The following is a 27,538-nucleotide window of genomic DNA, read 5'->3' on the forward strand; positions in this document are numbered from 1 at the left end:
GAGTCAAGATCTAAATAAATGAAAAGGCATAGTGTGTTCACAGACTGGAAGACTCAATATCATTACAATGTCAATTTTGATAGGTATGGTGGTACATTTCTATAATCTCAGCACCAAGGAGGCTGTAGTAGGAGGATCATGAGTTCAAGGCCAGTCTGGGATATAGAATAAGACCTTGCCTCACAAGAAAAAGTCTGTAGCCAGGCACCAGTAGCTCACACTTACAATCCTAGCTACTCAGGAGGCTGAGATCTGAGGCTCACGGTTCAAAGCCAGCCTGGGCAGGAAAGTCTGTGAGATTCTTATTGCCAATAAGCCACCAGAAAATCAGAAGTGGTGTTATGACTCAAGTGGTAGGGTGCTAGCCTTGAGCTGAAGAGCTGAGGGACAGTGCCCAAGCCTGGAGTTCAAGCCCATGACTGACCAAAAAAAAAAAAAAAAAGGATTGCAATTTGAAGCTAACTCAAGCAGAAAAGTTTGTGAGACTCTATCTCCAAAATATAATCAGTAAAACCTAACTGGGATGGAGGTATGGCTCAAGTAGTAAACTACCAGACAGGAGTAAGCAAGTTGAGTAACTGCTTGGTCCTGAGTTCAAATCCCAGTACTTCCCCCTCCTCCCCCCACCAAAGACATCAGCTCTTCCTAGATTGATAGATTTGATGCAGCACAAATTAAAATTTTAGTATGATATTTGTAACTATATATGAGCAGATTGTAAATGCTTAATGAAAAGGCAGAGAAACTAGAATAACCAAAGCAATTTTGAAATAAGAATGGACTCATATTCTTAATTTATAATATTTTTGTAATCAAGATAGTACATTATTAGCCAGGCGCCGGTGGCTCATGCCTGTAATCCTAGCTACTCAGGAGGCTGAGATCTGAGGATCGCAGTTCGAAGCTAGCCCGGGCAGGAAAGTCCGTGAGACTCTTATCTCCAATAAACCACTAGAAAACCGGAAGTGGCGCTGTAGAGCACTTGCCTTGAGCTAAAGAGCACAGAGACAACGCCCAAGCCCAGAGTTCAAGCCCCACAACTGACAAAAAAAAAAAAAGAAAAAGAAAAGAAAAAAAGATAGTACATTATTAACAGAAATATTCTCATACAGGTATGATGGCTTGACTTCTGACAAAGTTGTTGAGACAATTCAATGGCAATTTAGCAATCTTTCCAGAAGTAACACTGGAACAATTGAGTATCTACTAACAAAATGTGATTTTTCAGTATAAACCTCACAGCTTATTTCAAAAAGAAACCCAAAGCCAGGTGCCAGTGGCTCATGTCTGTAAGCCTAGCAACTCAAGAGGCTAAGAATCATGATTTAAAGACAGCCCGAAGGAAAGCCTGAGAGACTCTGATCTCCAATTAAGCACCTATAAAGTCAGAAGTCGAGCTGTTGCTCAACTCGTAGCCTTGAGCTAGCTTTGAGCACAAAACTCCAGGGGCAGAACCCAGGTCCTCAGTTCAAGTCCTAGGACTAGCATGCACACACGCACACACACGCACGCACATACACACGCACACACGTACACACACACACAAAGCAAAGCAACTCAAGTGCTAGGCACTAGTTGTTCACACCTATAATCTTAGCTACTTGGGAGGCTGAAATGAGGAAGATTGAAGTTTAAGGTCAGCTTGGAAAAAGTTCCAAAATATCCGTTCTCAACCAACTTGTCACCCCAGCTAACAGGAGGCTGGAGTCTGGAGGATAATGGCTATAGGCCAGCCCTGGCAGAAAACGCCATGAGATTCCATCTCAAGCAAAGCAGCAAAACATGTTGATGTGTCATTGTCAGCCCAGCTATGGCAGGGAGTGTAAAGTAGGTTCATTATCCAGGCATGGACCCCAGAAGGAAAGGAGACCCTATCTTAAAAATAACCTGGGCAAAAAAGGGCTGGAAGTGTGTCTCAGAGATGGAGTGCTTGCCTAACAAATGTGAGGCCAAGTTCAAATTCTAATATCAACAATAACAACAACAAAAAACACAAAATGGGTCATAGTAAAAGTGCAAAGCTTTGAAAATGTTAGGAGAAGCCAGGCACCGATGGCTCACCCTATAATCCTAGCTACTCAGAAGGCTGAGATCTGACAATCGCGGTTCAAAACCAGCCCAGGCAGGAAAGTCTGTGAGACTCTTATCTGCAATAAACCACTTAGAAAACCAGAAGCAGTGCAGTGGCTTAAGTGGTTGAGTGATAGTCTTGAGCTGAAGAGCTGAGGGACAGCATTCAGGCCCAGAGTTCAAGCCCCATGAATGACAAAAAAAAAAAAAAAAAAGTTAGGAGAAAATATTGTTGTAGGTTTAGACCCCGAGTTCTTAAACTTGATTGTAAAAATAAAAAGCATTAGTAAATAAGACTTCATTAAATTTTAAAAACCTTTAACACTGTTAAGAACAGGTACAGAATAGGAGAAAATATTTACATCACAAATTCAAACTAGGACTTGTACTTGGAATAAGTAAGAGAACACTCAAAAATTAGCAACAGGAAAACAAACAATCCATTTTTAAAGTGGACAAACTGGGCACAATGTCAGGTACCTATAGTCCCAGCTACTTGGAAAGGCTAAGGTGAGAAAATCAACATAGGACCATGACTTGGAGTCTGGGAAGAGGGCTCCTATTCCTATGGCAATAAGCACATGGGAAGATGCCCACTTTATCAGTCATTAGGGAAATGGAAGTAAAAACAAAAGAGAAACCACTACATAGCTATTAGAATGATTTGGAGCAACGTTCACAGCGTTAAATGCTGGTAAGCTGGTGGGGTATAAAATGCCATGTCTGAGATGGAATACATCTTGGCAGATTTTTTTTTATAAAGTGAAACACAGCCCAGCAACCCCATTCCTACCTACCCACTCATCCAGAGAACTGAAAACTTCTGCTCATCCCAACAGCTGTAGGCAAGTGTTTAGAGCAGTTCTACTCATGATTGCCTAAAGCAGGAAATGACACCAGAGGTGTGCCAGACGTGTGGATTAGCAAACTGTGGCTCAGGCAGGCCTATCATGAACTAGTACTCAACCAGAGCAAGGATCCTAGAGTACACATACCTCATATGCATGATGCTAAGCCAGACTCAAAAGGCTACACGCGCTTGGAGTCTACTGATGACATTCTGGAGAAGACACAGCACTTGTGCTTTAGGGGCTAGTGTGGTGTCCTTTCACAGGGGGCATGGTGCAGTTTGGAGTGGTGGAGCTGTTTACACCTGATTGCAGTGGTGGTGGTTCCCACATGAGAATATGGATACATGCTTAAATGTACATGGGAAGGTACACCCCAAATATTTGTTTCTATTTAGCTGTAAAAAGCAATGGATCAAAAAATAAATCTCAGCTAGACCCTAGTAGCACATGCCTATAATCCTAGCTACTCAGAAGATGAGATCTGAAGATCATGGTTCAAGGCTAGCCTAGGCAAGAAAGTTTGGAGACACTTATTTCCAGCAAAAAGCCAGAAGTAGAGGCTTGGCTCAAGTAGTAGAGCACCAACCTTGGGTACAAAATGCTAAAGGATAACATCCAGGTTCTGAGTTCAAGCCCTAGTATACACACACACACACACACACACACACACACACACACACACACACACACACACACACACACACACACACACACACACACACACACACACACACACACACAGTAAAAAGATAAATCTCTCATGGTGGAATTTGGCACACTGAGACAGCTGATCAAGAGAGCAGTTTGGGAAGGGAGACCCCTGAAATATAACAATTTCATCCCACTATGAGGCAGGGGTTGGCCCAGCAAATGCTCCCCCAGTCTCTTGGGATGATGGGGTAAGATGCAGGATTGTTACATTTTCCTTCCTGTTTTTCCAGTGGGAAGGCCATAGAGTAGTGCTTACCACCTCCCCTTTACCCAGACACCAGTAAAATGACTCAGGACAGATACATTGCTGGGGGACAGTGGAAAGTCCTGGGGGGCAGCAGGAAAGAAACAGGATGGTATATCCCTGAGATGGCTGCTCAAGGGCCTACAGAGGGAAGTCTCCCACTGCCCTTTAACATATGCACAGATATTCATGCATACACATATACTGTAACACATACCCCACAGCCATTCACAAGTACATGTACCCTGAAATATCCCTCACACAGATAGACATTTACTATACATAGGCTATGACACACACATTCCACAGACATTCATATGTGCACATACCCTGTGACACTAACACATTCATGTGCATATACACTAATATACACACATATTTACATGTACACAATCCTGTAATACAACAAAGATTAGTATAGTGTGCACACACTATACTAATACTTGTGCAAACATCCTAAAACATACAACACAGATGCTCACATGTGCATACACTAAAACTTACAAAACAGAGACGTTCACATGTACATATACCCTATAACACACACATCACAGTCATATGGGTAATCATCCTGTAACACAACACAGACATTCACATGTGCACATACCTTGTAATGCATGCAACACACTCACATATACTAGAATGCACACAACACATGGAATTCACACATGCATCCACCCTGTAATACACAACATGCAGGCATTCACATGTGTGCACATACTATAACATAACACAGACATTCTCATGTGGACATATACTGTAACACACAATACCACAGACATTCACATGTATATACATCCTGTAACACATACATGCTTTTCATGATTCTAAGCCTGCATCCTCCCAGAACTCCTCTACCCTCAGTCCTCGCCTCATCCTCAGTGAGTAACTCCCAAAGTTAGAATTGCCCTGGGTCTTGGGCACCTTCTTTGTTAGACTCAGTAAGGGGCAGTTTTCAACATAATGATGTCCCAGCCAACTGAATCAGAGTGTCTGGGGTGAGGCTGGCACCAGACTTCTGGAAGCCCCTCAGGTGAAATAATGTACAGCCAAAATCTGCCCAGAGACTGCCTGGCCCTACAAGTAACGGTCAATCCCATGCCAGGGTCCATCAGAGCACAAGAGGAAAAACAGGGGCAGGGAGGGGACCTGTTTAGAGTGGGGGTGGGGGTGGTCAAAGGCCCTTGAAGCGAGATACTTATCTGAGCAGCCAACTCAAAGATGAGGAACTGGGGAAGATTTGTGCCAACAAATGTGAAGGCCTTAGGGCCCCCCCCAGACTGGGGCTGGCGTGGAGTAGGAATCTGGGAGCCCCATCACCTAGGGCTGTGTAAGGACAGTTTCATTTTAATTTTGAAATGACCGTCTAGAGACAATCCTTTTTGCACACACACGCACATGGGATTGGAACTCAAAGTGTGATCCTCAGATCTTAGCTTCTTGTGCAGCTAGAATTACAGGTATGAACTACAGGCACCCAGCATTTTGTTCCCTTTTCCTTTACCTGCGATAGGAGCTTTGCAGATAAGGAAAGCAAGGTTTCCAGGTAAGGAGTCTGAGAAGCCTGGATGCAGGGGGCCAGGGATTAGATCCTGATCTCCTGGAAGCAGAACTGGGGAGCACTCACTTCTGCCTCTGCAGAACATGCATGCAACTCTCCTTATCTCAACTGTTTTCTGAGCAACCTTAGGTGACAGGCACCTGCCCTATTCCAGAGGGTCTGAGCAGCTAAGATCAAGTGATGGCAAGGGCCACATTGCTGAGCTTCTCTGAGCATATGCCTGCCCTGTTCCTCCACAGCCAGGACAGGGGAGCTGGCTTGGGGAAGTACCTTCTGTGTGTAAAATACTTCTCCCATTGATGCTTGTATTATCTGCAAAATTGGTGAGAGTTCTCATTGCCCTGGAGGGTATGTTCATTATGGCTCCAAACTGGGCTTCTGTCACTGTCTGCTTGGTGGCTTCCTGCAATTCTCCTTTCTCACCTTCTGAATTATGATCATCTTTGGTCTGAAGAAAGTTCTCCCTCTGGAATCCCTTCCTGCACTGAGATAGCTTCTAGGAGACTGAAGGCAGTCATCCCTGGCCCAGAAATTTAGTCCCAGTGCAGGCAATATAAACAGATGCCTGCAGACAGGAGCTCAACAGAAGACTACGACGTTTATACCATTCCCTCTTGGCTCTATGGCCTTAGAAAGTCACTCTCTCTGGATTTCAACCCTCCCACCGACACAATGGGGGCGACAACACCCCCCCTTCCCACCTCCTTGTTCTGAGAAACAAGCACCTGGAAGACCTATCAAGAGTTCTAACACACAGGAGACACTCATGCTGGCATTGTTGGGGTAGCTGGGGGGCTGTTGGGGTAGCTGGGGTGGGGAAGACTTCAAGGAGAGGAGTTCCTCACTGCCAAGTGTGATGGATGGTAGCTCTGAACTTGGCAATTCCAAGTTCTTAAGTTGTTAAATCAAGTGTGTGTGTGTGTGTGTGTGTGTGTGTGTGTGTGTGTGTGTGTGTGTGCGCGTGCGCGCGCGCCAGTCCTGGGGCTTGAACTCAGGGCCTGAGCATTGTCCCTGAGCCTCTCTGTGCTTAAGGCTAGCACTCTACCACTTGTGCCACAGTGCCACTTCAGGCTTTTTCTGTGTATGTGGTATTGAGGAATCAAACCCAGGGCTTCATGCATGCTAAGGAATCACTCTACCACTAAGCTACATTCCCAGCCCATTAAATCAATTCTTAATGGCTTGTGTGTAAATGAATCTGACCAAGTAAATGAAGATTTGAACACATATGAATAGTAAAAAAGAGAAGGGAAAAGAAAAACAGACAGCAAGCTGCTTGTCTGGGTGAGTTTTCCAGGTTCAGGATGAAGCTGCCTCAAAATCAATTCTCCCAAACCCCTGTACCCGGGAAATGCTAGCAGCTGCTGAGTTCTGTGAGTTCTGTGAGTTCTGTGTGTTCGAGGTGTGATTAAGAAGATGTCGCTTAGAAATGTAAATGCTGGAGGTTGGAGGGCAGGGACATTCTCCAGCTAAACCAGGTGGCCTGGGGCTCTCCGGAAACCCACAAAAGACACAGTGTCTCAGCGCTCCCTGGATTTCCTCCCGCTGCCAGCGATGCCCACGCTTTTGCACAAACTTCCCAACTACACCCGCAATGCCTCTGACCGTGTACTGTAATTCCTCTTTAAACGCTGAGCCCCAGCCCAAGCCTCCAAGCCAACCATCCAAGTCCAAGACCCCGATCTTCGGGTCTCGGCGTGGCCGCCTCACGGGTGGGACGAGAGAGTGGGGTGCAAGGACACTGACCTGGGCCGCCCACGACTTGGAGCAGACGAGGAGCACCAGCAGGAGGAGCGCGCTCCAAGAGCCGGGCACCATCTTTGCCATGGGAGCTTTGCTGCTGGGGAAGGGCTTGTCACTCCGGGTGTCCTGGCAGAGTCGTTCCAGCGACGCTGCAGGCGCGTCTGCGAGTGCGGGGCGCCGGCCGGGCGGGCCGGGAGGAGGGAGGCGCGCGAGAGCACGGCCTCCGGCCCGCGGGGATCGGCGCCGCCCAGCCCGCAGCGCTGCCCGCCACAGTCCGGGGCCAGGTGCGCGACGGCACGTCAAGTCCCACCCCGGAGCCCCCGCGGCTCCCAGAGTCGGCCGCCGCCGGCAGGAGGCCGTCCGGCCCCGCGGGGAGGCGCCAGCCCCTGGGCCAAGGCCGGGGAAGGAGGGGCTGCCCAGCTAGGAATGCGCCCGGGAGCGCGCCCAACCCGCGCCGCTCCCGCTCCCGGAGGAGGCCGGCGCCACGCCGACCACGACCACGAGGACGGGGACCGGCGCGGGCATCCTCAAGGCCCTGGCAGGGGCAGGGAGGCCGGTGCCCCGGAGAGATGCCGGTGACCTGGAGTCCATGCTGCCTGCTCCATTTGTCTACTGCCCTCATTTCCCACCAGGGGCCACTAGCTTCCCATGGACCGGTGACAAGTGACCGAGGGAAGATGGGAACTTAAGTCTGTCCTACTTCAAAGCCTACACAAAGACGCGTTCTCCATTCATGGACATGGTCCGTATGGCCAGGAGATGGTTTCCTAAGCTTGGCATGATTTAATGATTTAGACTAAGGTGTGTGTGTGTGTGTGTGTGTGTGTGTGTGTGTGTGTGTGTGTGTGTGTGTGTTGGGATGGGTATTAAGAGCGCACACACACGGGGGGCTGGGAAGGTGGCTCAGTGGTAGAGTGCTTGCTTCACATGCATGAGGCCCTGGGTTCGATTCCTCAGCACCACATAAGCAGAAAAAGCCTGGCTCAAGTGGTAGAGCGTTAGCCTTGAGATGAAGAGCTGAGGGACAGCGCCCAGGCCCAGAGTTCAGGCCCCCACAACTGACAAAAAAAAAAAAAAAAGCACACAGGCACAGTGTTCTCCTCCTAACAGTGTCTTCTCAAAAGGAATATGAAAATCAATTTTAAACCCATGCTGGGTTGTAGAACCTTGCTAATAGCATCAGGTAATGCTGCAAGGAAAGACCAGATGCTTTCCTGCACCCAGGGGCTGCCCAAAACCAGATGTCTAAGACCAAACCTCTTGGAGAATACAATTTAACTTTTACCGGAAGCAAGTTTTCTGAAGGCAATGTTGCCCATGTCCCTGTACACACCGAGTCGTGTCAAGCCCCAAAGCTACTTTGGGGCTCGTTCACATTTCACTCCATGGACACTCACTCAGACCACAAAGCAGAGTTCAGAAGACTACAGACTAGACTGAGAAGCTGCTTTCCATTGGAAGTACCATGGCTTGGCTGGCTTACAAATGATAGAATTATAACAATTGTATTCATCACAAGTCTGGAAGCCAAAAGTCCCAGATCAAGACGCCAGACACTAAATTTATTGGTAAGAGCCAATTTCCTGGTCCATGGACAGTGATGTCAGCTTCTTTCAAACTTCTATGGTGGGCAGGTAGACAAGCTCTCTGGGTGGATCTTTTGAGAAAACTGTACCTTCATGACCTAATAATCTTCCAGAGACCACACTCTTCACACCATTGCCTTAGGGGTTAGTTTTTCAATATATGAACTGGGGTTGTTGGGGTGCCAGGCAGTCCCCTGGAAAGCATAGGTCATGGTGCAGGCTGGTCACCCAAGGGTTGGGTTCCTAGGAAAGCCTACTGATTTCCCCCTTGATCCTATCTGATCAGGAGAAGTTGAATGTCTTAATCAGAACACTGCTTGTCCCTGTCCAAGTAGAAAGGATGGGACAGTGGGTGGCAGTTTTCTTTTTGTTGTTGAGGGTCTGTTTATTTTGAGACAGGGGCTTGCTGTGTGGCCTAGGTTGGCCTCACACTGCCATTCTTTTGCACAGCATCCTGAAAGCTAGGATTACAGACATGAACCTCAATGGCTGGCTGAGATGGTGAGTTTCTGCCTCCATCTCCCACATTATTTGTTGTCTATGCCAAAGCCCAGGACCCATTCCCTGGCCCTGGTCTCCTCCTGTGAATGAAAGGTTTCATTCTATTTGGTATGGCTGTTTAGTCTGTGCTTTACCTCACCTTTTGGCTATGTGGCTTCTCTGGAAGGCCAAGTGCTCTCAGCTGGGTTCTAGTTGCATGCTGGGAAGTGGACAATGAGCAGATGTAAGAAAACCTTCTCTCCTCCAGCCCATCCTCAGACTCACAAAGATGGAAGACACTCCTGATTTCCCAGAAAGCAAGTGGGGGGAATGGCGGGGGGGGGGGGGGGGGGGGGGGGAGCAAAAGATGGTGAAGGGACTGGCCAAGACTGGAAATTTCAAAACCTTCTCTCAGAAGGTTTTGCTTCCAGGGCAGACCATTTGATTCTGTCTCCCTTTCACTGTTAGGATGCTACATGTGTCCACAGTCTTACAAGTTTAAGAGTTTTATTTACAGGAAAATGGGCATCTCTTCCCTGCCTTTTATTCCCGTTCTTTCTACTGATCTCCACCCACCCCTTTCATTTTTCAAGTGTTTGAACATGGATTTTTGTTCTCATTCTCATTTACTAATTTCCATTTATTACCTTTTCCCTATGGCTGCTGCCTCCGTTCAGTGCTCGTGTCTGGTCTGAATTAACCTCCAAGACCTGACCCCTTCTCTCTCTCTTTGTCCTCAACTACCCTGGATCTGCAGGAACTGGAGCAGCCCCTCCACAGCCTGGGACGTGCCAAGGCTGCCAGAACGCAGACAGCCTGTGAAAATAAGCTGGGAGCTCCACAACTAGGACTCTGAAACTTCACCTTTGAATGGGCCTATCAGCAACTTTGTTCCTTCTGTTTCCTCTCCAGTTTCCAGAAGAATGTCTGGAGCATTGGGAGATTGGCTTGATGGGATCAGCACATCTAAAAAAACATAGCTGTGAAGGTTTCAGGCAGGGCGACCTGTGGCATCCTGGATGGGTGCTCTGAGGTAGTCCATTCTTCCTATAATGTGGGAATGCAAAGCCAGAGGGGAAGATTTGCTACAGAAATCTAGGCTGAACACCCAAGCAAAGGCAACATTCAGTCTGAAACAGTAAGGGTTCCCATGGGCCCCTTGGGGTTCCCCACACCATGTTGCTTGCTCTTTTGGTTCATGGGCTTCTTGATTCACCTATGGTGTAATCTTCCTGTCAGTTCCATTCCTGTGCCCTACATCAAGCTGTGCCCCTAAATGAAGCACCTACCAAGGGTCCCAGGAACAAAGCCCAGCGTGTTAGCCTGACCCAGGAAAAGTGGGGAGGGGGAGGAACAAGGGGGAATCACTCTGCAGGAGGGCAGTGACTTCATTCAATTCATTCATTACACAAATATTTACCCAGGGCCAAGCATGGCCCTGAGCCAGGGACTACATTATGGTTTCACAGTATATCTGAGCTTTAACCAACAAAGCTATGCAGCCTTTCATTGAACACTGAAGAGATTGTCTGCTCATGAATGATGTCAGGACAACCAGAAGAAACTGCCCCTCCCCCCACCCCCAGAAAACCTTTTCCAACTGTATCGGATAAGGCCTGGAGAAAAGTAGATTTCACTCTGACATAATTGAAGATTACACATCAGTTAATATCTGCCAAAGGGAGAGAAACTGAAACTCCATACGTGATATTTCTCATGGAAGTCCGAAGGCCTCCGGAAAGAACAAGGTGGTATATGTTGTTACATAGCTTGGGAAGTCAGACAAGCCTGGGCCAAACCTTAGCCCACCTGTGCTACCACCTGTGCTACCTTCAGCTCTCCTACCCTCATTTGCAGCTCAACTTTCCCTCATTTATACACTGGAAACAAAAGTATTTAGCCATTACAATGAGATTTCAAAATAGCAAGTGCCAGCATGATGTTTGGCATAAAGGAGATGCTCCGTTAAAGGGACATCGGCCATACTGACTGATGGTCCTTCCTGCAGGCAGTAGAATAAGGGAGCAACACTACAGGATCGCCTCTCACAGCCCTACCCCTTTGCTATGCACAGGTGTTTTCATAGTCCTCCTGACAAGCTGGTGAAGGGGCCCTGTGAGTACTCCCATTTATGGTTGGGAAAATCAAAGTCAGAATGCTTCAAGATATTATCCAACACATAACTGAAAGGCTTCCCCAAGAAACTCACTCAAATACATGGTCACTGTAAGGGTTGCCGTAAGGAAACTCCTACACGGTTCAAGGGAAGAGAGTTTATTGAGAGAGGGAGAGAGTAAACCGCCAGCAGCACCAGACGAAGTAGGGCAGAGCAAGAGGGATTATGGAAGGAGGAGAGAGATTATATAGGGGAGGACAGGGGAGGGAATGTGGCGACAGTGAAAGCAGAGAATGACCTCAAAGGCTGGGAAATAACCTCAGAGCCTGGGGTCCTCCCACTGCCCCAGGCATGCCAGTTGCCTAGGTTACAGGTGCTGGGTGGGGACTTGTAAGGTGCTTGGGGAGAGAGCCAAGGAAAGGGACATTTCTCCCAGGCAGACCTTTTGATAGTTATAAAGGGGCGCCAACTCTTTCTGGCTACTTCTGCTGACAAAGGGCGTCGACATTAGGGGTAGAAGGCAGAGATGTTCTCCGGTCCAGGAGAAGGCAGTGCTTAACAGTTCCTTGGTGGTGAATATGCACATGTGTCTTTAGATGAAATCTGAAAGAAGTCTTACCAGGCAGGGGCTTGTGAAGTGGAAAGAAGAGCAGGTGTACCTTGGAGCATCATCGGTATAGAAGGGGCAGGAGTAGAAGCCTTTTTACTCTTTTTTTTGTTTTTTGCCAATCCTGGGGCTTGAACTCAGGGCCTGTACTCTGTTCCTGAACTTCTTTTGCTCAAGGCTAGCACTCTACCACTTGAGCCACAGTGCTACTTCAGACTTTTTCTGTGTATATGGTACTGAGGAATCATCCCCAGGGCTTCATGCATGCTAAGCAAGCACTCTACCATTAAGCCACATTCCCAGCCCCACTTTTTTACTCTTTTTTTTTTTTTGTCAGTCATGGGGCTTGAACTCTGGGCTTGGGTATTGTCCTTGCACTCTTCAACTCAAGGCAAACTGTCTACCTCTTGAACCACAGTGGCACTTCCAGTTTTCTGGTGGTTAATTGGAGATAAGAGTCTCACGGACTTTCCTGCCTGGGCTGGCTTTGAACTGTGATCCTCAGATCTCAGCTTCCTGAGTAGCTAGGATTACAGGCGTGAGCCACCAGCACCCAGCCCCTTTTCTACTCTTGACAGAAGAAACCACTGTGGCTGTCCACGCTTAACTGCAGTGGTAGTGGTCAGCAGGACCTGATAAGGGGCTGTCCACTAAGTCCACTAAGGATATAACCAGGCAGATTAAGGGTCTTGAGAAAGACTTGATTCCCACCAAAACTGGGGGAGAAGGAAAGGGGCCTTGATGAGTTGAAGGAGACATGGGAATTTAGAGAGTAAATCCCTCCCTAGAAGAGGTATGGGATAGGGGGATAAGATGATAAAGGAATGTGAAAAAGCAAAGATATCTATTCCTCGTGGGACCAGTCTGTTAGTTGCAGAGCAAGTAGGAAGCTTGTCTGCACCCACCATGGAGATCTGGGAGGGAAAAGACAGGCCAGAATGGCTCCCATATTCAAAAGAAAGGATACAAGTAGTTTGTCCGCAGCCTGAAGAGATACACTGGGCTCCTCCATTGTGATGTTTGTGGGATTCAGCAGCCCTGGGCACCATCAGTCTTCCATTGCCAAGCCAAGTATCTTGGATAAGTTGGGCTCCTCCCTGTGTGTGTGTGGGGGGGGGGAGGTGGCGCGGTGGTGTGCTGGAGGGTCTGGCCCACCTTATAGAGACAAGGAGAGACAGTTAACTCCCCAGTGTCCAGGCAGTGGTCGTGGAGTAGGGCAAGCTCTTGCCTAGCTTTTCTTGCCACACTTAAAGCATGATTTGGGTGGTGTGTGTTGGGTGCCTCTTCTTTGAGGAGCCTGGAGGGTAGCAGCCAGAAGCAGGCATTTTTTTTTTCCTATCATGGGCAGCCTTAGTGACATTTTTCTGTTCCTTCTGGTTGTTGAAAACCTTAAAAGCCATGCTCGCCAGATCTTGTTGGAGGGTTTGAGAGCCATCCTCATCCTTTTTCAACACACACACACACACACACACACACACACACACACACACACACACACACACACACACACACACACACCACTATACCTACCTTTGATCTGGGATCAGCTTAGTATAACGCTGGAGTGCCACCATGAGGCCATCAAGAAATGTGGCTGGGTTTAATGGTTTCTGGGTAACCTCCTCTAGTTTATTATGGCTGATCACAAGGCAGGCTGCCTTCTGCAGGTGCCACCAGCAGCTTACCATCCTATTTTTGTTTCCCCTCTGGAACATGGTTTTGGTAATCCCAATGGGACTCTTCCCTGGGCACAGCTGTCACCCTTACTGAGAAGGTATTGTCTAGGTAATGGGTTTCATCGGCATGTGCCTGGGCTGCAACCCAAACCTTTCCTTTTCCTGGGGGTTGGGGGTGGGGGTAAGGGTGGAGGACAGGATTGCATATAAGTCATGCCAAGTGAGGTCATAGACCTGAATGAGGTATTTAAACTCTTTGCTATAATTATTAGGGTGTTGGGAGTATGATTCCTGTCACTTCACCTGAATGAGGTATTTAAACTCTTTGCTATAATTATTAGGGTGTTGGGAGTATGATTCCTGTCACTTCTCAATCTGGGAGAGGTCAGTCATTGAAATGGGGATATGAACTCCCTCCACCCCTGCACCTCCCACAGAGGATATAAGGGGCCTTGGAATGTGGCTTAGTGGTAGAATGCTTACTTGGCATGAGTGAAGGCCTGGGTTTAATTCCTCAGTACCACATAAACAGAAAAAGCAGGCCATGGTGATGCACATCAGTTATCAATGAGGAGGATGAGGCAGAGTATGATTAGTTTGAGACAAGCCTGAGTCTTAGATAAACTGAAAGCTGAGTGTGAGCGTGGTTATCACCATTGACATCTCCTTGTGGAAATCTGAGACCAGCAAGTATTGTATGATCATCGTTGATGTCCCAGGACACAGAGACTTTATCAAGAACATGATGACCGGCACATCCCAAGCAGACTGCTGTTCTGATTGTTGCTGCTAGTGTTGGTGAAGGTGAAGTTCACATCTCCATGAATGGGAAGACCCATGAGCATGCCCTCTGTCTTACTCACTGGGTATGAAATAGCTCATCGTCAGTGTTAACAAAATGGATTCCACTGAGCTACCCTACAGACAGAAGAAATACAAGGAAATCATTAAGGAAATCAGCACCTACAGTAAGAAAATTGGCTACAACCCTGACACAGTAGCATTTGTGCAAATTTCTGGTTGCAATGGTGACAATATGCGGGAGCCAAGTTCCACTATGCCTTGGTTCAAGCGATGGGAAATCACCCATAAGGATGGCAGTGCCAGTGGAACCACCTTGCTAGAGGCTTTGGATTGCATCCTGCCACCAACTCGTCCCACTGACAAGCCTTTGTACCTGCCCCTTCAGGATGCTTACAAAATTGGTGGTATTGGAACCATCCGTGTGGGCCAAGTGAAGACTGGTGTTCCCAAACCTGGCTTGCTCCTGCCAATGTCACAATGAAGTGAATTGTGTGGAAATGCATCATGAAGCTTTGAGTGAAGCTCTTCCTGGGGACAATGTGAGACTCAATGTCAAGAACGTGGCAGCATTGCTGGTGACAGCAAGAATGACCCAACTATAGAAGCTGCTGGCTTCACTGCTTAGGTGATTATTTTGAACCATCCAGGCCAAATCAATGGGCCTCTGTGTTGGATTGTCACACTGTCACATTGCTTCCAAGTTTGCAGAGCTGAAAGGGAAGATTGCCATTCTGGTAAGAATCTGGAAAATGTCCCTAGCTACTTCTAACATCTGGTAACTGGGTAGGGGAGAGAGAGCGTGGTAGACTGGTTAAGAATAATCTGTCAGAGGTAGAGTGCTTGCCTCGCATGCATGAAGCCCCTACATACAATTCCTCAGTACCATATAAACAGAAAAAGTGGGAAGTGGCACTGTGGCTCAAGTGGTAGAATGCTAGCTTGAACACAGGAGAGGCTCAGGAACAGAGCACAGGCCCTGAGTTCAAGCCCCAAGTCTGGCAAATAAAATAAAAATCAGTCAGAGGCTGTGGCTGGATTGAACTGGTTAAGGGACCCAACAGGAAGTCTTGGTAGATGTCTGGATTACAGAATATGGATAGGAGATCCAGGAAGCTTCCAAGGCTAACCATCCTGAGTCTAAGGCTCATTTTAAGTTCCTATTGAGTTAAAAGGCAGGTATGAACATTAAGCATGCTCATTAACTATTTCTCTTGATCTCCCAACTCTGGTTAATTTTGAAAGGGCAGGCACAAAATGGTTCCATTTAGGATGTGACATCATCTCTTCTTACTCCTCTCCATGGTCCCTTGTTCCTCGGACTGGCTGGGTCTCCGGGGTCTAGGTGTTGGTCAGTCACCGGGTTTGAACTCAAGGTGTGGGCACTGTCCCTGAGTACTTCTGTACCACATGGGAGTTTCCTTTTGGCAACCCTTACATCTGGCGCGCAGAATCCAGGAGGGCACAGAGTCAGGAGTCATTAGATTCCTTCCTCTTTTTCTCTGAGAGTTAATACTCTAATACTCCTCCTTGACTTTCCCTCCTCAGACAAAAGTGCTGGAAGCTGGAGGAACCCCACCTTGGACTTCTTGCCTTCACTATTGCTGGCTATGCATCTACCATACCATCTCCTCTCTACGTCTGGTAAGTGACTGACTGTTCTACAAGCCCTCTGCAGTTTGTCTGTGTAGATCTGGCCCCATGCCAGCGGGTTCCTATGCCTCCTTGGCCAGTCATTTCCCATTTTGGGATTGCCTAAATTGAGGACTCTGACCCTGACTCTGGAAGAGGCACTGGGGATGGAGAGGGGCACCTTCCATCCCTAACCTCTGAACACGCACCAGATACCTCCCCTTTTAGGTCTACGTGGCCAAACCTTCCACGTCTTATGAGACTCTACTCCCTATGTCCTATGGGACCACACCCCATGTCCTCCCCAGACTCCCTGCCCAAGTTTCTGGTTACAGTGGGGTGCCACCAGTCACAGGTGAGCTGGGACACTCCCTTGAGATGTCTCCTTTGCTCTTCAGATATTGTCCTACTCAAGTCCAAATGCCTTATAGGCTAGAAAATTGGTCTCAATAGCCCAACCTTTTGCTGTGCCCTCAAGAGTGCGACACAGGCTGGGTCTTGGGGACCCCCCTCCAGGTTCCCCATCAAGGGCTAGCCATTCTGGGTTTGAAATCAGATCTAAAATCATATCTTTATGTCAATGGTCCTGGAATTTGTGTTAGTTGGGTAGGATACCTACCCAACATGAAAATACCTACCCACATGAAAATAATTACTCTGAAAGAAGGTTTTAGGGTTTTCACGTAGAGTATGTTCATTATACAAAGGAGTTTCATTGTGATTCTTCTAAACATGCATAGGATGTACTTTATCATATTCAGCCCCTTCCTTATTTATGCCTTACCCACCCTCTTTCTGTAATCTTAATAGGCTTCATTATTCTACTTTCATACATACATCATATTCCCTCTTCTTCTGTTTTCTCTCCTCCCACAGGTTCTCCCCTCAAACAGCCCAGCTTTTATATTTATGTCACATTTTTAGGTTTCAGTTTCACATATGAGAGAAAACGTGATCATCTTTTGAGTCTGGCTTATTCCCTTAACATGATAATCTCCAACTCCATCTATTTCCCTGCAAACGGCATAATTTCATTCTTCTTTACGGCTGAATAATACTCCATCTGTATAATATGCCACAATATTTTAGGTGTCAGTACTGTGGCTTAAACTCAGGGCTTATAGTCTTGCTCAACAATGTTGGAAGCCAGACAGCCCTCAGGACAACAGTCCTGAGCCTTCTCACCTCTGTCCATGTCCTGAAGCAGCAACAGCTTATTGACCAGGATGTTTCTCTCATCTTAATTAAACTAGATATTGAGCTCAGCTATCTCTAACTGGAGGCCTTCTGTTTTCCATATGACTAAAGCTGTTGGCGCCTGCTGAATGCTGCTTAACACGCATATCTTGACCTTTCTTTGCCCTTTCCTGTGCAAAAACTGTATAAAGAAATGCACTGGTTGAGAGCCTGGGCTGCTTCAGTCTCCCAGATTTCTGGTACAGACTGTCCACCTGGTCCCAGCTAGAGAGAGAGAGAGAAAGAGAGAGAGAGAGAGAGAGAGAGAGAGAGAGAGAGAGAGAGAGAAAGGAGAAAGGGGAGGGAGGGAGGGAGGGAGTCTTCCTCAGTCTTCTATGAACTTCCCTCAGAAAACAGCTTGACATGACTGGTCTGAGCAGACTTGCTTGCTCAAAGATGGTATTTTACCACTTGAGCCATACCTCCAGTCCAGAATTTTTTCTAGGCCTGAGTCTTGAACTCAGTGCCTGGGTGCTGTCCCTGAGCTTTTGTTTTTGTTGGTCGTGGGGCTTGAACTCTGGCCCTGGGTGCTATCCCTCAGCTCTTCAGCTCAAGCCTAATGCTCTACCACTTGAGCGACAGCGCAACTTCCAGTTTTCTGGTGGTTTATTAGAGAGTCTCATGGAGTTTCCAGCCTGGGCTGGCTTTGAACTGCAATCCTCAGATCTAGCCCCCTGAGTAGCTAGGATTACAGGGGTGAGCCACTGTCACCTGGCTTCCTTGAGCTTTTTTTTGCTCAAGGCTAGCACTTTACCACTTGAGCCACAGCTCCACTTTGGGCATTGTGTGTGTGTGTGTGTGTGTGTGTGTGTGTGTGTGTGTGTGTGTGTGTGTGCACATGCACGTATGCACGTGTGTGTGTTTAATCAGAGATAAAAGTTTCACACTTTTCTGACTACACTGACTTCAAACTAGGATTATAGGCATGAGCTACTGGTGCCCTGCTTTCAGTCCAGAATTTTGCTGTTTAATTGGAGATGGAGTCTCAAAGACTGGTCTTCTTGAGCTGGCTTTAAACCTTAGTCCTCTGATCTCAGTCTGAGTGGCTAGAATAACAGGTGTGAATTACCAGAGTCTAGCTAAATTTTTAAATCCATTCATCCAGTGATGGCATGTATACTGATTTCATGAGTTGGCTGTTGTGAACATTGGTGTAATATATATGGCCGTGCAGCTATCTCTATTATATACCAGCATCATTCCTTTATTTTATTTTTATTTTATTTTTTGTTGGTTGTGGAGCTTGAACTCTGGGCCTGGGCACTGTCCCTCAGCTCTTCAGCTCAAGGCTAGCATTCTACCACTTGAGCCACAGTGCCACTTCCAGTTTTCTGGTGGTTTATTGGAAATAAGAGTCTCACAGACTTTCCTGCCCGGGTTGGCTTTGAACCATGATCCTCAGATCTCAGCCTTCTTAGTAGCTAGGATTACAGGTGTGAGCCCCCGGCACCCAGCACATTCCTTTATTTTCTAAAGTGCAAAATCAGACAGAACAAAATTATTGATTATTAAAAATAGCATTTGAGGCAGACCTCTTTGTAGAGAGAAACTCCAGGTTAAACAACTTAAATATCAACTTACTGAAATGTGGTAAATAACAGAATTCAGGAAATGCCCAGAAACCAGGAAGGTGCTTTGGCCTTAGAGTTAGTAAACAAGAAGCTTAGAATGTGTGAAATGTGTTTGAAATGTATTTTTTTTGTGTGTGTAAATAGGAAACTTGGGATGTGTTTTGGTAGACATCAGTTAAACTCCTAACAAAGGAAAAATCCAGAATGTTGTCTTCCTTTCTGACTTATTGCCTTGTTTACTGGAAATTGCTATTTGTGATTATTGACTGTTTCTGTCACATACATTGCTACCTATGTGTGGCTCTGTTACATATACTGCCACCTGCTCATTGGCTTCTTCCCTATATAAGCCATGCTGTGAGAGAGCCTGATTGCTATGCTTTACTACCTGAAAAGTAGGGTGAAGTCACCATACAGCTAATAAAGATTCCTTGCCCTTTTTATCTGAGTCAGTGGATATATTTGCAAGAAATATATTTGTAGGAGCCAGGATTCTACAATTTTTTTGGCAGTACTGTAGTTTGGAGTTAGGGCCTCATGCTTGCTAGACAGGTTCTCTACCACTTGAGTAACACCTCCAACCCTTTGAGTTCATCTTTGTTTAGGGTAAAAATCCAGTTTTATTCTTCTACATGTACATATGATTTTGGAGAAAATTCTATGTACTGCTATGAATGTGTTTTGTGGCTGTTGGGTCAAATATTCTTTTTTTTTTTTTTTTTTTTTGTCAGTTGTGGAGCTTGAACTCTGGGCCTGGGCACTGTCCCTGAGATCTTCAGCTCAAGGCGAGTACTCTACCACTTGAGCCACAGCGCCACTTCTGGTTTTATAGTGGTTAATTGGGGATAAGCATCTCATGGATTTTCCTGCCAGGGCTGTCTTTGAACCATGATCCTCAGATCTCATTCTCCTGAGTAGCTAGGAATACAGGTATGAGCCATTGGCACCCAGCTTCAAATATTCTTTAGATGTCTGTTAAATCCATTTGATCTATAGTGTTTAATTCTGAAGTTTCTTCGTTGATTTTTTTGGTATGTTGGTCAGTATTAAAGTCACTAATTATCTTTGTGATGGAGCCAGTCTTTGCTTTTATTATGTATATGACTTCAATGCATATATGTTTAGAATTATAGTATCTTTCTGATGGATTAAAATTATAATATCATTTCAATTACAGTATCATTTTGATGATAAAGGGTTGTTCCCTTTATCATTTATTTATTTGTTTTTGCCACCAAGTTGCATTTCTTGGATATTTGTTTTTTAATCCACCAACTTGGATATTGTGATTAGATCACTGAAACCATTAACATTCCAAGTTATTATTGAAAGGCCAGTAGTAATTCCTGTCACTTTGTTTCTGAAATGTGTGATTCTTTTTTAATCCTCATTTGCTTATCTTCTTGCCCAGTGAGATTTATTCTTTCCTACATTTACATTATTGTGTTCATTTGCCCCTCCTCTGGCTAGGAATCCTTTATGTAGCTCCTGAAGTGCTAGCTTAATGGTCATGAATTCCCTCAGTTTTTGTTTATTAGGGATAGTTTTTATTTCTCCTTCAATTATAAATGACAGTTTTGCAATCATTTTCTTTCAGGATTTGAAATCCATCATTCCATGTCTTATTCCTTTTAGAGCTTCTATTGAGAAATCTGCTGTTATTCTGGTAGGTTGACCTGTTGCTTCCCTCTTGCAGCTTTCAATGTTTTCCTTGTTTTGTATACCCAATATTTTAACTGCAATATGATGAGGAGGGTTTCTTTTCTGCTCTTTTCTGTCCTTTACCTGAATGATCATCTTTTTCTGAGGATTTGGAGGCTTTTCTGCTACTGTTGTATTGAACATGTTTGCTGTGCCTTTAGCTTGTCCGTGATCCACAGATATTATTTTTTCTTACGATTATTTGCAAGTTCTATTTCATCTATTCTGACTTCAAGCCCCAATAGTCTCTCTTCAACTTAATCTATTGGGAGAGCTTTCAACTTTTAAAAATTTGGCTTTTTGAAATTTTCATTTCCAGAATTCCAAAATTTTCAAGTTACTATAATTTTATTGAATGTTCTTCATATCCCGCATTGTCTTTTGTGTCATTTGGTTGTTTGTCTAATCTTAAAATTCACTCAGGCGCTTATTCCTATCTCTTTAATTCTAATCATTCTTTTTTCTGAGATTATTTATTTCATTATCTTAGAGTCTGTTATTATGGAATTGCTGGCTTTTGGAAGAATAATATTGCCTTCTATTCACATCCTTGGCTTTTCTTTCTTTTCCTTCCTTCCTATTACCTTCCTTCCTTCCTTTTCTTTTCTTTCTTTCTTTTCTTTCTTTCTTTCTTTCTCTCTCTTCCTTCCTTCCCTCCCTCCCTTCCTTCCTTCCTTCCTTCCTTCCTTCCTTCTTTCCTTCCTTCCTTCCTTCCTTTCTTTCTTTCTTTCTTTTTTCTCCTTCTCTCTCTCCCTCCCTCCCTTCCTTCTTTCCTTCTCTCCATTTTTTTTTTGTAGTATGGGGTTTTTTTGTAGAACTCGGCCTTGTGCTCACAACTTAGGTGTTCTACTACTTAAGCAATGCTCCTAGCCCTTTTTTTCTTCACTTGTTTTTCAGATAGGGTCTCTTGTTTTTGTGAGGGTTAATCTGAACCACACTCCTTTTACTTATACCTTCAGCATAGCTAGGAGCAACTTAATTGGCTAATGACAGCTAGCTAACTTTTTGTTTGGGTGTGCTTGGAACCACTATCCTCTATCTCTGCCTCACAAAAAGCTGGGATTACAGACATGAGACACAGTGCTCAGCCTAGAAGTTTTTGTTATACTTATAGTATCATAGAACAGGAGGCATGGTATACCACACAGGGGCACAAAGAAAATGATGAGGTGAGATGAGCAGGTGGGAGTGGGGGTGGGGTAAACGAGTGAGGGGGGGAGGGGGTAAGAGAGAGAATTTTTATTGCTTTTATTTATCTTTTTGTTTTTCAAAACCAGGCCAAGTTAAGAAGGTTAGAGCTGGATAGCTGGAATAGTTTTGGTGGGGTCTGGGTTTTGAGGGAGTTACCTAAATGCCTGGTTTCCGTGGTGATTTGGGCAGTTTCCTGGATAAAAAGAGCTGGAGCCTGTAAAGAAGGGGCAGAAACATTGGCTCAGGATTGGTGATTTTGCATATCAAAGGTATATTCACAAGTCATTTACTATCTCTAGGGGCTAACTACCTGGGTTTTATAAAATTTTTACAACTCAGCTTCTCAATTTCTACCAAAAAGAAAGCTAGGATTCTGACAAGTATTCTGTTGAATCTGCAGATCAGTTTGAGGATATATTCCATCTTCCCAGCAACTTTTTTTTTTTTGTCAGTCGTGGGGCTTGAACTTGAGCTCTTCAGCTCAAGGGTAGCGCTTTCCTGCTTGAAGAGGATGTATTCCATCTTAATGATGTTAAGTAATTAAGATCCTATTGACAAGGCTTTGTTCATTATAGTTTAATATTCCTTTCTTATTTTTCTGTTTGTTTCCTATATGTCTTTGTTCTTATTTTCTGTTGCATTCAAAAATGTTCAATAGTTTATAATTTTAACTACTGCATTTTTTTTATTGGGGGGGGTCCGGTCATGGGGCCTCAACTCTGGGCCTGGGCACTGTCCCTCAGCTCTTCACCTCAAGGCTAGCGCTCTAACACTTGAGCCTCAGCACCACTTTTTCTTTTTGCTTATGTGGTGCTGAGGAATTGAACCCAGGGCCTCATGCATGCAAGACAAGCACTCTACCACTGAGCCACCTTCCCAGCTCAACTACTGCATATTTTGAGTTGTTTTCTTTTCCTTTTTCTGAACTTAGGGCTTTGCATTGGTTTGCCAGGTGCTCTACCACCTGCTCAGGTTCCAGCCCTTTGAATAGTTTTCTTGGTGGTTACCCTGAACTTGCACCAATTTTGTTCCAACAAATGCCAACTTATTTGAATACTATGTTAAACTTTTGTTCCCTGTATAGTTTATGTCCCTTGCTTTTTTATTTCTTTTATTTTTTTGCCAGTCCGGAGCTTGAACTCAGGGCCTGGGCACTGTCCCTGAGCTTTTTTTGCTCAAGGCTAGCATTCTACCACTTGAGCCACAGTGCCACTTCCAGCTTTTTTTGTTTATATGGTACTGAGGAATCAAACCCAGGGCTTCATGCATGCTAGGTGAGCACCCTACCACGAAGCCACATTCCCAGCCCCTGTCCCACGACTGTAATCCTAGCTATCAGGAGGCTGAGATCTGAGGATCATGGTTCAAAGTCAGCCTGGGCAGGAAAGACTGTGAGACTCTTATCTCCAATAAACCACCAGAAAACCAAAGTGGTGCTGTGGCTCAAATGTAGAACGCTAGCCTTGAGTTGAAGAGCTGAAGGACAGCGCCCAAGCCCAGAGTTTCAAGCCCCGCAACTGACAAAAAAAAAAAAAAGAACAAGCAAAAAACAGGCCTGGAGGCATAGCTCAAGTGATAATAGTGCCATCCTAACATGTGTGAGGCCCTAAGTTCAAACCATACTTAGTACTGCTAAAAATTAATAATCAATTCATACTTTAAAAATATTTAGCTATGCCAGGAACTGGTGATTTATGCTTGTAATCCTAACTCCTCAGGAGGCTGAGATCTAATAATCATGATTCAAAGCCAGCACAGGCAAGGAAGTCCATGAGATTCCTATCTCCAAGAAACCACCAAAAAGCCAGAAATAGAGCTGGGGCTCAAAGTGGCAGAGCACTAGTCTTGGGCATAAAAAGCTCAGGGACAGTGCTTGGGCTGAGTTCAAGCCCCAGGATTGGCATTTTTTTTCTTTTGCCTACATAATCACTTTTACTGTTTCTATTTATTTCTTCAAGATGATGCTGAGCACGCTTTCATTCCAGCCCTGAGAACTCCCTGTAGTTTTCTTTCTTTCTTTTTTGGTTTGTTTTTGTATGGGTACTGGAATTTGAACTCCAGTTTGAACTCAGGACCTACTGTACTTCTTGAACATGCCTTCACTTCTGGCTTTTTGCCAGTTAATTGGAAGTAACTGTCCCTCAGGTTTGTCTGCCTAGGCTGGCTTTTAACTTCAATTCTCAAATCACAGCCTTTTGAGTAGTTAGGATTATGGTATGAGCCATCCAAATCCTTTTAGTATTTCTCATAGGGAATGTTTCTTGCAATATTTATTGTTGCAAACCACTGTAAGTGCCTTAACCCACCATGACCAGGATCAAGGCAATAATGGAAACCGGATTTTAAAACTGGTTTTGAGGCACCAGGGGCCTATGCCTCTCACCAGCAACAGACACCCCAAGGTCCTGGTAACAGGGTGTTTATTGATTTTGGGATAGGGGAGCATGTGCAGAAAGTAAGGTAGCAATCTCTTTAAAGTTACAGACACCAGCATGTGAAACAATCCTAGGATGAGTTGATGACTTTATCTTAGGAAGGGAGGCAAGCAGCAAACAGCTACCATTTGTATAAGAAACCTTTATCTAACTCCAAGGTCCAAGAAAGTTTGAGTTCTGATTAACTCACATTTAGGGTAGATTCTTAGGTCTCTGTAATGCTAGGAGTGATTGATCTATCTCCCAGCTTTCTGAGAGTCAGAGAATGACATTCCAAGTCTCTATGAGACCTCACAGCTCAGCATTCACAGATTCCCACAATTTATCTCCATTTTCATTTAAGATGTGTTTTTGCCTATGGCTCACTCACTCTTGTAATCTTAGCTACTCCAGAGGCTACTCCAGCCAGGGCAGGAAAGTTCGTGAGACTCATATCTCCAATTAACCACCAAGAAGCTGAAAATGGTGCTCAGTAGTAGAGCACCAGCCTTGAGTGAAAAAGCTAAGGAACAGAATTAAAAAAAAAAAAAAAAAGCTAAGGAACAGAATCAAAACCCCAGTAGCAGCATACAAACACACAAAAAAAGATGGGACTTTATTTTTTGTTGTTGTCCTGGGCTTGGGGCTTGAAATCAAAGCCTTTTTGCTGTCTTGGCTATTTCTCTACCACTTGAGACAGAGCTCCACTTCTGGCTTTTTGGTGGCTAGCTTCATGCAACCCTCAGATCTCAGCTTTCTTTAGTAGCTAGAATTACAGGCCTGTGCCACTGATATGCAATTTCTTCATGTTTGATGAACAGTTGGTCTGGCTGTCTTGGCTGACTGATTTCTTGTCTTTCAATGTGTTGATACATGTGTCTTGCCTTGTGGTTTCTGAAATCAATTACTAATCTTTTTTTTTTTTTTTTTTAGGATCAGTCTAGAGAAATAAAACTCTTTTATTTTCACTGTCCAAGTATCAGTCAATGTACTGGGAAAGCCAGCGAACGCCCTTGCGTAGCCTTGTCTCTTGAGTACACTGCACATGAACACTTCCATGGGGCATGCATTCAGTTCCTTCAGAGTCACATTTCCCTTTCCTGTGGTCTGTCGATAAAGATAAAGTCCAAATATCTCATGTAGCTTTTCTTCACTGATAGCATCTGACCTGTCAATTTTGTTTCCCAAGATAAGGATTGGCACGTTGGATATTGTTGCATCAGTCATTAAAGCATTAAGCTCAACTTTGGATTCCATGAGGCAAGAATGATCTGAACAGTCCACCAGAAAGACAATCCCATTAATTGCTGGAAGATAATTTTTCCAAACCCGACAAGCTTGCTCATGCCCACCAAGATCAAAAGTTGTAAACGTCATTCCAGCAATTGTCAGTTCTTCTGATGTTGGATGTAGTGTTGGAACATGCTGGCCCAATCTGTCATCTTTGAGTATGTGAAGAAGAGTAGTTTTGCCCACATTGTCCAAGCCCAAGAACACAAGTTTCCCAGATTTAGAGTCCTAGGAACTGGAGCACACTGCTGAAGCCATTGTAGATCCACTCAAAGATGAAAGACATTATTAATGCTTACTACTGGATGCACATCACCACCTCCCCTCGATTACTAATCTTTTATCTTTTTTTGTGTGTGTTGGTCCTGGGGCTTGAACTCAGGGCCTACATGCTGTCCCTGAGCTTTTATGTTCAAGGCTTACATTCTACCACTTAAGCCACAGCGTCACTTTCAGCTTTTTCCATAGTTAATGGGAAGTAAGAAAGAATCTCATGGACTTTACTGCCAAGGCTGGCTTCCAACCGGGATCCCCAGATCTCTTCTGAATAGCTAGGATAACAGGTGTGAACCACCAGTGCCAGGCTTCGATTACTAATCTTATTGTGGCCCTCCTATAAAGTGTTTCTCTCTTGCTACTTTCAAAATTCTATATTTATCTTTGGTTTGCTTTTCACCATTTGATTATGATGTATTTCAGTGTGGCTCTCTTACCTGGAGTTAATTGAGCATCTAGATTGTGAAGAGTAATGTTTTCATCAGATCTGAGTTTTAATTCATTATTTACTCAAATGCTTTTCACTGGCTTCCTCTTCTCTTTGTTACTCTATTATGGTTTGAATGTGAAACGTACCCCACAGGCTCATGGATCTGTTTCCAACTGGCCATACTATTTTGGGAGTGGTAACTTTAAGAGATGAAGCCTAGTTGGAGGAAGTAGTTGAAGGTCATATCTGGTCCCCAAACCCTTCTCTCATCTTTTTTTTTTTTTGCCTGTCCTGGGCTTGAAATCTGGGTGAAGGTGCTATCCCTGAGCTTTTATGCTCGAGGCTAGTGCTCTACCCACTTGAGCCACAGCTCTACTTCCAACTTTTTGATGATTAATTATTGATGAGTCTCAAAGACTTTCCTGCCTGGGCTGGCTTCGACCTGAGATCCTCAGAGCTCAGCCTCCTGAGTAGCTAGGATTATAGGCATGAGCCACTGTGCCTGCCTGGTGTCTCTGCTTCTTGTCTGTCATTAAGGTGAGTAGCTTTCTCTGCATCTTCCTGAAGCCACCAGGTTCTTTCTTGCTATAGGCCCAGAACCAAGGACTATAGACTAGATCCTCTGAAACTGTGAGCTAATCTTTCCCTCTGTACATTGTCAAGCATCTTGTCACTGTGATGGACAATATACCCATATGTGTTTCGATATGTTTGAAACTGGCCCATTCCCCTGTGGTTCTGTGGACTTTTCTTCATTATTTCTTCTTTTTCCTCAGACTGAGTAATCTCAGTTGACCTATATTCAAGCCACTAGTTATTCCTTCTGTGCACTCAAATCTTCTCCAGTCTATTTTTCATTTCAGTTATTGCACTTTTCAACCTTGGAATTTCCATTTGGTTTGTTTTTGTAATCACTCCCTCTTTACCAATACTGAGATACCATTTACATACTTTTGTTCATGACTTCTTTTTGCCTGTTGAAAATATTTTAATAGATCATTTCAAGTTTCTGTCTCAGGAGTCTGGTCTTTTGTAGAAGAGCCCTACAATCTTTCTGAGGAATATTTTTTTCTTGATTGCTTTACCCCCTTATTTATAGATCATATTTGGTTTCTTCAGGTGTCATAATCTTTTTAGAAAACTGGACAATGTAATAACTCTCAAAGTCAGATTCTCCCCCGTTCCCTGTATTCGTTGTCACTGATACTTCATAGTGGTTTAGTGACTTGCGGCAATTCTGTAAAGTTGCCATTTTTGATAATATAATATGTGGTCACTGAATTCTCTACTGTAATTGGGTGGTCAATCAACTCTTAGAGAGTTTCTAAAACTCAAGTCAGTAGATCTCCCA

The 27,538-nt window shown here is 44.9% G+C and overlaps 1 long non-coding RNA gene and 2 pseudogenes across 1 annotated transcript; 2 read left to right on the forward strand and 1 right to left on the reverse strand.

Annotated features, from left to right (window-relative positions):
* Positions 1-14,257: 14,257 nt before the first annotated feature.
* LOC122121211 lies at positions 14,258-15,218 on the forward strand (annotated as a pseudogene).
* A 784-nt stretch (positions 15,219-16,002) lies between these two features.
* On the forward strand, positions 16,003-26,351 carry LOC122121329. Its single transcript, XR_006149922.1, has 3 exons — positions 16,003-16,090; positions 25,013-25,015; positions 26,341-26,351. It is a non-coding gene; the product is annotated as an uncharacterized LOC122121329 (long non-coding RNA).
* Positions 25,171-25,777, reverse strand: LOC122121328 (annotated as a pseudogene).
* Positions 26,352-27,538: the final 1,187 nt, after the last annotated feature.

Source organism: Dipodomys spectabilis, unplaced genomic scaffold, assembly GCF_019054845.1.
Source record: "Dipodomys spectabilis isolate Male_0828 unplaced genomic scaffold, ASM1905484v1 ptg000187l, whole genome shotgun sequence".
Taxonomy (NCBI): Eukaryota; Metazoa; Chordata; class Mammalia; order Rodentia; family Heteromyidae; genus Dipodomys; species Dipodomys spectabilis.